Source organism: Leptonychotes weddellii, chromosome 9 (genome assembly GCF_054177405.1).
Source record: "Leptonychotes weddellii isolate Sample4059 chromosome 9, ASM5417740v2, whole genome shotgun sequence".
Classification (NCBI taxonomy): Eukaryota; Metazoa; Chordata; class Mammalia; order Carnivora; family Phocidae; genus Leptonychotes; species Leptonychotes weddellii.
This window is the reverse complement of record NC_138377.1, coordinates 24,898,023-24,910,211: the sequence shown is the minus strand read 5'-3', so window position 1 is coordinate 24,910,211 and position 12,189 is coordinate 24,898,023. Positions and strand designations below refer to the sequence as shown.

General features: G+C 44.5%; 1 long non-coding RNA gene and 1 pseudogene across 1 annotated transcript in view; one reads left to right on the top strand and one right to left on the bottom strand.

The window, feature by feature from the left end:
- Positions 1-2,714: 2,714 nt before the first annotated feature.
- Positions 2,715-12,189, bottom strand: part of LOC145723393 (uncharacterized) — a 15,490-nt gene continuing 6,015 nt past the window's right edge. The window contains exons 3-5 of the long non-coding RNA XR_014148369.1: positions 9,490-9,668; positions 5,986-6,050; positions 2,715-4,618 (exon numbers count right to left, since the gene is read on the bottom strand). This is a non-coding gene — a long non-coding RNA (uncharacterized LOC145723393). The remainder of the gene's footprint in view (positions 4,619-5,985; positions 6,051-9,489; positions 9,669-12,189) is intronic.
- On the top strand, positions 4,654-5,097 carry LOC115940135 (UPF0461 protein C5orf24 homolog; annotated as a pseudogene).

The following is a 12,189-nucleotide window of genomic DNA, read 5'->3' as shown; positions in this document are numbered from 1 at the left end:
CACCAGGATTTACGTGCAAGAATGTTCTTGGCAGCATTGTTCGTAATAGACTCAAACTGGAAACAACCCTATCCATCAAGAAGAGGAGAGAAAGACGCATTGTGGTGTCTTCATCCAATGGAATACAATGCAGTGATGAAAAGGAGTGACCTGCCACGAGGGCCAGTGACTTGTTTGAATCTCACAAACATAGTGTTGAGGGAAATAATGTTGACACAGAAGAATGTATTCAATAGGAACCCCTACACGTGAAGTTCAGATAGGGGGTAAAAGTACAGAGAATACAAAGAAAATTAATATTCTGAATGACAGGATAATAGTAGTTAATTCTAACGAGGAGGGAGAGGGTTGTGATGACTCAGGGGACCCACAGGAGGCTTCTTGGATGCTGATACTTGCTACTTTTGATCTGGGTGTTGGTTACACAGACGGTGGCTTTGCAATTATTTGTTAAACTCTACAAATACGTTTTATGTATTTTATGGATATATGTTTTATCTCACTTTTTTGAAAAAACTAAAAGGAAGGAGGGAAAGAAGGAAGGGAGGGCAGGGAAGCCAGTCCCTCAAACTAGACCTCATTTCTTTGCATAGCTAATCCAGACCAGGTTCTAGGAGACCTGAAAGAAGGGGGCTCGGGTTTGGGACAGGTGGCAAAAGGCTCTGTGCATAGCATCAGGGGGATATTCATAGCATCGCTACTAGATACCGCCAAACAGTTTTCCAAAGTGGTTGAACCAGTTTATCCTCTCCCTGGAAGGATGTGATGTAGTGTTTCCATGGTTTTACATGCTCACTATCATTTGATATTGTTGGATTTTTAAACTTTACTGCTTTTATGAGATGCGTAAAGTTACCTCATTATTATTTACATTATCCTAATAATTAATGAAGTTGAGCATCTTTGTATATATTTTTTATCTTTGTGAAATGTCTATTTAAGTCTTTTGCCCATTTTTTTCTACTGGGTTATCTTTTTTTTTTTAAGTAGGCTCCACTCTCATAGTGGACCCCAATACGGGGCTCGAACTCATGACCCTGAGATCCAGACCTGAGCTGAGATCAAGAATCAGACCCTTAACCAACTGAGCCACCCAGGCACCTGCCCGTTTTTTCTTATTCATATACTGGAACATGTATATATTTTGGATATTAGGGCTTTGCTAGTTGAAAAGATCTTTTCGGGCACCTGGGTGGCTCAGTCGGTTCAGTGACTGCCTTCGGCTCAGGTCATGATCCTGGGGTCCCGGGATCGAATCCCGCATCGGGCTCCCTGCTCGGCAGGGAGTCTGCTTCTCCCTCTGACCCTCCTCCCTCTCATGCTCTCTGTCTCTCATTCTCTCTCTCGCAAATAAATAAAAAAAAAAAAAAAGAAAAGATCTTTTCCCATTCTATGGCTTGTCGCCTGCATTTTTCTAGGTGGGAGGGACAGAAGCAGCAAGGGTTTGCCACCTCTGAATTCCTTTGCCTACTGCTTGGGTGCCTCAGGGAATTTGCTCAGCCTTCATGGGCATTGGCTACCCTTTCTAACCCAACTTGGAGTTCCTGGCTCCACCACCACCAGCCCTTCTCTCCTCTCCAGAGGCAAGCTGCCCAGGAAGCAAATGAGCCCCAGTGAGAATGATGATGTTAGCTCCGTGCAAATGGAGCCTGTTTTGTGTTTTCTCCTACTCTCTTGCCATTAACAGAGAAAATGGAGTCTTGGCACTGTCTCAACCACATAAACTTCTACTTCATACAACGGTGCTGAAAAGAACAAAATAGGAAAGGACGCAGAGGTCGGCCAATTTCTAAAACCCTTTGTACCTGCCTGGATTTTACTGTCTGGACAAGAGTAAATGCTACCTGAGAACTGTGAGCCTGATGGGGCCAGGGCAGACAGAGAGGTGTGCGTGGTGCCAAGGGACAGTGGGTCACATTACCTGCATCAGCTCTTGAAGCCAACATAAACCATGTGGCTAATGGGCTTGGAGGTCATTAGCAACCCTTTCTGCAATACTTACTTGAACTTGAGACTAGCTTCCAGTGGAAGGGAGAGGTAAATTGGGTTGTAGATGTAGTGTTACTCTATGCTAATTCTTGCTGAGAGGAGGCCTGACTCTCTGGTGGGGAGGGTGTGGTGGATCCGGAATTATGGTCAATTTAAACAGTTTATTTTCACATGTGACCCGGACAAAAATTTTTGAAGTATAGTCAGGCTGTCTTCCCCACCCCCAACCCTACCCGTTCACTCATCCCGACCTCTTTGAGGTGACCTCTTGGTTTGTGTGACATGGCCAGTGGGCTGGTGCATGCTGGGGCGCGGGGGTGGGGGGTGGGGTGGGGGAGGGGGAGAGCCCCCTGCAGCCTGGAGCCTTTGGAAAACTGAAGATTTAGGAAACTGCCTTATGGGTGGAACTCTGGAGGCTGGTGAACTTGCAGTGTCTGTAATATAGTATTATTCCTTCCTCAACTGACCTCTCTGGGAGATATTTTTTGCTAAAGGCATAGTGACTTTCAAGGCTGCCTGGAGTCAGACCTGTGTTTCTTTTTTTTTTTTTTTTTACATGTTTTATTATGTTCAATTAGCCAACATAGAGTACATCATCAGTTTTTGATGTAGTGTTCAACGATTCAATAGTTGCTTATAACACCCAATGCTCATCCCAACACGTGCCCTCCTTAATACCCATCACCCGGTTACCCCATCCCTCCCACCCCCAGACTTGTGTTTCTTTTGACCAGGATGTAGTGCTAAGTTAGGCCTTAAGGAAGGAAATGGGGGCGCGTGAGTGTATCTGGGTCACACTCACGTGCTTCTGTATCTGCACCAGCAGCATCCTATGCACAAACAACACGTATTCCACTGGTATAGCTGTGCAGGACATAAAAGCATTGAAAACCTGGGACCCTGGGGAACCCCTGGACTTCCCAGCAGGTGTGACTGACAGCTGCTCTGGCGGCCCCCTGGCTGGAGCAGTGATTAGAGCATCTCCTCTGTAGCCACGGAGATGTGGTTTTTGAAAACTTAGGGCACATCTTTTTTTTTTTTAAAGATTTTTATTTATTTGTTTGACAGAGAGAGAGATAGCGAGAGCAGGAACACAAGCAGGGGGAGTGGGAGAGGGAGAAGCAGGCTTCCGGCCGAGCAGGGAGCCCGATGCGGGACTCGATCCCAGGACCCTGGGATCATGACCCGAGCCGAAGGCAGACGCCCAACGACTGAGCCACCCAGGCGCCCCTTAGGGCACATCTTTACATCAACACTTACCAGGTTCAGCCTGGGTGGCTCAGTCGTTAAGGTTAAGCGTCTGCATTGGGCTCCTTGCTCAGCGGGGAGCCTGCTTCTCCCTCTGCCTGTAGCTCCCCCTGCTTGTGCTTTCTCTCTCTCTCTCTTCCTCTCTCTCTCTCTCTATCAAATAAATAAATAAATAAAATCTTTATTTAAAAAAAAAGAAAAAAGAAACTTATCAGGCTCAGTCCATTCCTCCACCTGGTGAGGTCTGTTTCAGGTTGTGTTTTGTCAGAGGCCAGCCAGGGATGATTTGAGGGTGAGTTACTTATTTGGGAGGCACCCTGGGAAGCGCCAGTGGACCTGGAGGATCTGTGGGCCCAGTGGCTGCCCGCGACCCGCCAGGTGACATCGGAGGTGGGCAGCGGCACCCAGGGCCCTTAACGACCTCTAGAGCCTCAGGGCTGCCACTTCGCTTCTGCCTTCCAAATCTCACGGGATCTTTCTCTTGTGGCCAAGCCCAGTGTGTACAACACTGGGGAGGGAGTTCTGGAAAATGTAGCTCCAGCGACACGGTAAAATCCCTCCACAATTCTCCCAATGAATGTGCAGAGAAGACGATTCTCGGTCTACAAAGTCCGACTCGCAGCACAGCATTTTCTTTGTTTTCCACATCAATTGAGTTTCTGCCTCGGAGCCCCATTCTGACAGACAGTCATGCCTGGTGTTTCCCCTCGGGGACCTGGTGAAGGTTTCGCAATCTTCCCCAATTCCGAGTTGGTGGCGCCCTGCTGGCACTGGGTCATTGTTTCCGTGACTCACTTGGGACATGGGATTTGTTTGCCAGGCTGAGGGCCCCAGTGCTTTTCTTCTCTGGAGTTTTGTCACATCTCTGGGGCCTTGCCAGGAAGCCAAGACTGAAGGGGGTCTGTTCCTTTCAACCTTCTTAAAGACATTCCACTGTAAAACTCTTGAACCTTTTTCTTTTCTCTTCATTCTGCTTCTACCACAAATCTGCATTCTTCTAAGTGCTTGGTAAATGAGAAACCAAAGTCTCTGCTTTCTGCCATTTCATATACTTTCTCTGTAGCAGTAAAGCATAAAAGCTCCCTGCTTGATGGGAAGAGAATATACAGGGAGACAGAGGGAAAAAAAATCCCATAAATTAATCTCTTAAAATACATACTGTCCAGGCACCTGGAGCCGTGGTGGCTCTTTCTTTGTGTCTGGATGAGGACGCTTTGTGGGAACAGCAGCTAGAGCTGGAAGCCAGTATCCCCCTTGGCTGTCACCACACTCTCTGCCTTGCCCCCTTGCCCAGCCTGCTTCTCCCAGTTGTGCTGAGACGATGTGGGGAGGGAGTGGCTCCAGCGTGAAGCCTTCAGTCCACAGGAAACTTCTGGATACCCTGAGGGGCCGAGAGATAGACACGCTGTTGAGGACATGATGCATCTTGTTGCCCACAGCGGTAGTCCAGACTTCTGCCGGCATGGCAAGCCTTCCTGCCTCGGTGACCACCCTGCCCTGAGACCTGCTGATCACTTGGGTTTTTATTCCTCCCAGCAAAGAAAATACAGCCACTCAGTCAGCCACCAACTCAGGGCTTGACCGAAGCGAGACCCGCTAAATGAAATGCATTTGCAGATTATATGTGACGGAAGCATAGAGAAAAAAGATGAATTAAAGGGAAAAAACCGTCTCAGTGGATCTCATACCAGTGGATACCTGACCCACCTAGGCCAAGCCCTAGAACCACCAAAGCAGCTGGATTTAAGACAAGTCTAGGCAGACCTTACCTAAAGGTGCAGAATTAAAGTCAGCCCAGGAAGACTCCAGGAAAAAAGGCAGCAAGCTTTCAGGTGTTCCGGTGATGCCAACATGCAATGAGCTGGACGCTATGCTGTTTACAGTAAGAGATGATGCACTATATTTGCATACATATGTGATATGTGGAGACTGTGTACGTGGGTGTCTCAGATAGCAACCTCAGCAAGTCTAGCACTGCGTGCAGCACAGAGCCTGGAGAGTAATACGGTATGGCTACATCATCTGTTGACACTTAAGGAGCTACTTAGTTTCTTCTGGCTGAGACTTAAATTATTCTTTTTTTTTTTTTTAGTTTATTTATTTACTTATTTAAGCAATCTCTCACGACCCCAAGATCAAGAGTTGCACACTCTTCCGTATAAGCCAGCCGGGCGCCCCTAAAATATAAAATTCTTACTAATTTACTCAGAATACTATAATTTCCAACACACAAAAATGCTTACATCTTTATATACATGTTCACCTATCCACTTTTACTATGTATCTGTCATCTAGCTGCTGCTCGGGATGATGTTCAGTACTCTGCTGCTTGGCAATTTTTCCAACCGGAGTCTGAAAATACTGGCTTAATTGAATATTCTGCCTGAGAGTAATTTCATACTGTTGCCAAGGATTTGGTTGCACTTGTGTTTCAGACTAGTTGCACTTGACACTCCTTTCGTGTTATTTCACTCCCGATTTTATTCACATACCCCCTTCCCCCTGCCCTTCCCTAGGTATGCCCTCCACCCGCCACACAGCCCAGCACATCTGCTCTCTGGCATTGCGCTGTCAGAAGACATTCGTGTATTGCTGGCTTCCTGATTTTGCGCTCAGGCTGATGAAATGCTGAAATCAGCTAGAGGAGGGAGGTTTATTAGTGGTATCAGGAAAAATGTAGGCTGTAGTTGTAAACTGATAACTGATTGAAAACTCGAGTTTGCTGCTTGCGTGACATGAGCTACTCACCTGGGCGTAGTGAGCATCTCCTGCTGCCAGGTCCTTTTCCCTTGTGAATAATTATGTGCACCTTTCTAAAGAGAAAGATACTACGTGATAACTTGAGCACAGTCTTCAACTATTTTTACTTCCCTATAATCTCTCCATCTTTACATCTTTTAGGAAACCATCTCTTGCCATGAGAAACACTGAAGCAGAGCGTTTGGGGCAGCACCTAGCATCTTGTCCTGGTGCTGCAGAGAGCGGGTGCTGATGTGTGGACCCGCAGCTATTAGGGCAAAAGCCTTTGCCCACTATTCTTTGGGGCCAGCGAGCTAGGAGGAATAGCCGGGACCAAGTATTAGGAAGTCCTTTCTGGAGTACTGGAAGGTCCCCAAGAGGAGCCTTATAGGATTTGCGGCACAGGTGGGGGGAGAAATGAGAACTATTTAAAAGAAATGTTTGAGGCTCTCTGATGCTGGGCCTCATCTTCTCCTGGCTTCTCACAAATTGAGTGTGGAAATAGAAAAGGGAAAAAGATTATGCAAGCAAGAGCAGTTAAGGTTGTTCATAAAGCATATGTCTTTTCTCTGAAGGTCTCTCTTCTAAGCAATAATTCAGCTGAACTCCTGTTTTAAGATTCTTGTGAAAATGACAAGATCACAGTGAGGGTGTTATTACCACAATAATGTATGCTTCATTTTTCCATTACTGAGGAAGAAAACTCTCTAGGGAGTGAAATTCAACACTCAATTTAACAGTAGCACTGCATACTAATTCATGTTGAAATGTAAAACCAATCCAGTTAAAAAAAAATCCAGATAAAACGAAATGGGCCATGATAATGATATGGGCTTTCAATTAGATGGGTCTCATGTTATAAGGATTACAAATTCTTTCCTAAATGTTAATTAAGGTTCTCGGTGCCTCTGATAGTGAATATAAAGGTGGTCACTTCGTGGATGAGAAAATTAAGTCAGGAGGCTCTGTGACTGGCCCAGGATGAACGAGAAGTTGCAGGGAGGATGCAGATACTGGATTCCTGGTTTCAGCTCCTGCCCTCGATTGCTTACCTAAAGTTTCAGACTCTGACCACAGAGCTTAGAGGTTTGGCTGAGAGATTGCAGACAACTTGGATTTGGAAGACAGCCCCTAGACTTTTTATCCAATCATAAATATCAATTACACTCTTTATATATATCAAAGACTGTGCTAGCCCCTGGGATTATCAACCTGAGTAACAATTCCTAGGTTCAAGAAGCTCAAGTCTAGTAGTAAGAAAGACATGTAAATAATTGTTAAATGGGGCAACAATACACTTATATAGGATAGAGAGGCCTCAGAGATATTTTTCTGGTAATTACAAAACAAGTGTCAAAAAATAGTACCATCAGTTTACTCCATTACTGCAAACACGATTCACATGCCACTGAAATACTCTCACCAAGATCACCAGTGAGGTCCCTGTGGCTAAATGATCAGTAAAGGAAGAACATTAATTTTCCCTCTACTCTTCTAGTTCTTAGCTGAGATGCCTATAATAAGATCAACAAGAGAAAACCAAACAGAAGTGTATTATCATACATACCTCATGTACACATGGGAGATACCCAGGAAAAATGAGGAACTCCCCAAGATGGTTTAGAACTCAGGATCGAAGACCATCTTAATAGGGAAAGGAGAGGAGGGTTGTAGGTCTCTAGGGAAGATGAATGGGCCCTTAGACGAACAGATGGGAGGTATGATGGTTTGTGACAAAGTTTGTCTGGGTGTGGTGTCGACTTCTAGTCTCCTCTCCTATGATAAATGCCAGTCTTCCTTGGTTAATGAAACTCCAGGGGAGGGTATCTATGACAAGTGAGTTCCTTTCAGAGGATCTGTCTTTAGGCATACAGGGGAGTTCAGAGAAAACCCCTCTCTGCATTTGCTGTTTTTCAAGTGCCTACAGCTCACAATAACCCATAAACCAAAGGAGCCTATTTTGCAGCGGCATGTCCTGAACTCCTACAGTCATATTTGGGGGTGACATATTCTGCTTCAGACCCGTCAGATCTGAAAGTCACCGCTCAGTTTTCATGTACTTGGTCTTTCTGCAGCCTTGGACACTGTTGACTTTGTCCTTATTTTTGAGGCTCTCTCTTCCCTTGACCTTCGTGGCATTTTGTTATCTTGGTTTTCCTTCCACCTCTCTGCTTCTTCGCAGACTCTTGCAATCCTTTACAGGACTCTGTAGTGGGCTTTCTCCCTATATTTCTATTACTCTTTCTGAGCAATCTTGTCCTAGGAATCCTGACTGTCCACTCTATCTCTAGTTGAGTTGTCTGTCTGAAATCCAGATAGACCTGTATATCTCTACCTGTTGGCTATGTCCACTTCAATCTTTTATCAAGTCCTGTTGATTCTAACTCCTAAACATCCCATGGTCTGTGCTTTTCTTCCCATTTCCAGAACCATTACCTTTATTTAGGGCACCATTATCTTTTGCTTAGACTCCCTGCCTCCAGTCCCCACCATTTGAAATCCATTCTCCTAGGATGCCTGGTTGGCTCAGTCGGTTAAGTGTCTGCCTTTGGCTCAGGTCATGATCCCAGGGTCCTGGGATGGAGTCCCACATCGGGCTCCTTGCGCAGCAGGGAGCCTGTTTCCTCCCTCTGCCTGCCACTTCCCCTGCTTGTGCATACGCTCTCTCTCTCTGTCAAATAAATAAATAAAATCTTAAAAAAAAAAAAATCCATTCTCCTAATTCCAGCCAGGGCTGACCCCTTTAAAATGCAAGTACAGGGGCGCCTGGGTGGCTCAGTCGTTTAAGTGTCCAACTCTTGGTTTCAGCTCAGGTTGTGATCTCAGGGTCCTGAGATCAAGCCCCGTGTCCTGGGCTCAGCACAGAGTCTGCTTGTCTCTCTCCCTCTGCTCCTTCCCTTGCTTACCCTCTTTCTCAAATAAAGAAATAAATAAATGCCATCTTTTAAAAAATGCAAATACAGGGCGCCTGGGTGGCTCAGTTGGTTAAGTGACTGCCTTCAGCTCAGGTCCTGGGATTGAGTCCCACATCGGGGTCCCTGCTCCGCGGGAAGCCTGCTTCTCCCTCTCCCACCCCCCCGCTTGTGTTCCCTCTCTCGCTGTGTCTCTCTCTGTCAAATAAATAAATAAAATCTTTTTTAAAAAAATGCAAATACAATCAGGTCCAAATCTTTAAAACAAAACAACAAATCTGTAATAGTTCCTCCATTGTTCTTAGGATAAAACTGAAATTCCTTAACACAGCTCACAAGGCTCCATGTAATCCGATGGTCCCTTTCGGCTTCTCCTACCTCATTCCTTTCCATGCTCTCCCCTCAAACTCGTTGCCTTAGCAGTACTAAACTTCTTTAAGTTCCCTGAATACGCTTTGCTGTCTCTTACCACCAGACTTTAATACGTCGTATTCCCACAGTTTGGATTGATTCCCATCCACACCCCATTCTGCCCCCCGCCCACTCCTGGCCTAATTTGGCCTCAGATCTTTCCAATTTCAGTTTAAAGAGCTTTCCAAACCTCCCAAGTCTGGGATTAGTTTTCCTCCCGTGTGCTGCCCTAGCATCGTGCACTTCCCCATCGTAGCCCCGGCAATGCAGTATTGGACGTAGCTGGTTCCTCGTTCTAGTCCCTTCTAGAAGGAGCTTGGTGAAGGGAGAGTCTGTGCCAGTCTTTTTCACCACTGCATACCACAGCACCTGCATGTAACGGGTAAGAAAGAATTATTTGCTCAATGGATGAATGAATGAAGCCTTTATTGCCAATCTCACTCCATTTGGCACTTATCATATACGGCATACACTGGCGCTTCCCTGCCTTCCCAACTGGATTGTAAATTTCCGTGGGTCAGGGACTTGAACTTGCATGTGATATGCCACGTAACACCTAAGTAGTGTTAAGCACACGGTGGACATCCATTTACTTGTTAATTAATTTAACAAGTATATAGAGTGTGTTTACAATGTTAAAAGCAAATGTGAAGTTTGGGAGGAAGGAGGTTGGGGAGAAGGAAGTTGGGAAATGAGTCTGATTTAAACCTGCTATAACTACGGCAATTTTTTATGTCATATAGTAGTTGTAAATAATGGTCTTAATGATGGAGAAAACCTTATCTATTGCCAGCTTAGTAAAGGAAATTTGTTATTTCCAGTTGGCAAGGGAGCAAGGAATCAAGGTTTAAAAATAGATTAAAAAAATTTTTTTTAAGATTTATTTCTCTTAGAGAGAGAGAGAGAGAGAGGGAGTATGAGCGGGAGGGGCAGAGGGAGAGTGAGAGAATCCCAAGGAGACCCTGTGCTGAGCGTGCAGAGCCTGACCCGGGGCTTGCTTCCAGGACTCTGAGATCATGACCTGAGCTGGAATCAAGAGTCGGTGGCTTAACTGACTACACCACCCAGACATCCCAATAGATTCTTTAAAAATTCCCTAACATAGAGGAGAAAAAAGAAAGGAGCAAGAGAAAAATAATAGGATTAAGTAACCCGAGGGGCAGGCATCTCCAGCCAGGAAGGAGCTGCCTCAGGTATTGTGCAATTGATGTGGTTTGGCAGAAATGAGGTGAAAGAGCCCTCTTCCCTCCAGTTAAAGGATGATTTTTTTTGTTTTATTTTATTTTATTTTTTTTTAAGATTTTACTTATTTATTTGAGAGAGAGAATGAGAGAGAGAGAGCATGAGAGGGGGGAGGGTCAGAGGGAGAAGGAGACTCCCCGCTGAGCAGGGAGCCCGATGTGGGACTCGATCCCGGGACTCCAGGATCATGACCTGAGCCAAAGGCAGTTGCTCAACCACCTGAGCCACCCAGGCGCCCAAAGGATAATTATTTTTTAAATGTAAAATCATGATTCATAGAAATATAAAATTAACAGGTGTCTAAGATTTGATTAAATGCATTAATTAATGAGAGAACCATAAGATATTACAACTGATTCAAAAGATATTCCAAAGAGCAGACAATGTATAGACAATCAGCAATGCTGAAATTAATTTGCTTCATAGATACAACACTGGTTTCTGGGGTGAGGAGGAGAGAGATCAATTGTATTCCAGGAATGCTTTGCATTTGCATTTTTAGGGGCAAGAATCATCTTTACTGGTATCAGTTTTTTGTAACTCAGAGTTGTAAAATAGCTCAAAGACAATGAAAGGTGAAGATAATCTGCTAGACTGGGCACCTAGTAATCTTTTTCACCCAGTCTTTCAAAGTCTTTCACAATTTTTCCTGACACTAGAAGACCCCTCAACTTATCCTCCAATGTAAGGCTTCATTGTGTGAAGGCTTAGTGTTTATCTAAAAAGGGTTAAGAAAAAAAAAGGTCTTTGAAAATTAACCACACAAAAGTAAAGTCTCCAGTCTCCTCAGATAAGACATTGAGTGGGGTAAAAAATCTGTTTTATTTAGATGCTTGAGCTCCAAAAGCCAACTTGATCTTTTTCTTTGAAATGTAACTCTCATGGCCTCCTTAAAACAATATGTCTGGTATTTAACTTTTTTTTGTTTGTTTGTTTTCATTAAATCTTTTATAAATACAGTTTGTAGAATGATATAGCAAACATCCAGATACTCACCACTAAGTTTAAGAAATACAGTTGTATTAGTCCCCTCCTCCCTGATCTTATTTCTCTCCCTCTAGAAGTAACCATTCTCAATATGGATTGGGAGTTTATCATCCCCTTGGGTGTGTTTATGCTTTTACAACATAAGTTTTATTAAAAAACAACATACAGTATTGTTTTGCATGTTTTTAAACTCTATATAAATGGAATTATACTGTTGTTTCCTTCTGTAACTTGCTTTTTCTGTCCATTGTCATGTTTTTGAGATTTTTTTTTTTTAAAGATTTATTTATTTATTTGAGAGAGCGAGAATGAGAGAGAGTACATGAGAGGGGTTAGGGTCAGAGAGAGAAGCAGACTCCCCGCCAAGCAGGGAGCCTGATGCGGGACTCGATCCAGGGACTCCAGGATCATGACCTGAGCCGAAGGCAGTTGCTTAACCAACTGAGCCACCCAGGCGCCCTGTTTTTGAGATTTTAGATCTGGTATTGTTTTTGTTAAAAATGATGACTTAGAGGGGCGCCTTAGAGCCCCGCGTGGAGCTCCTGGCTCAGCAGGGAGCCTGTTCATACTCTCTCTCTCTCTGTCTCAAATGAATACATAAAAAAATCTTTAAAAAAAATAAAAAATAGGGCGCCTGGGTGGCTCAGTTGGTTAAGCGACT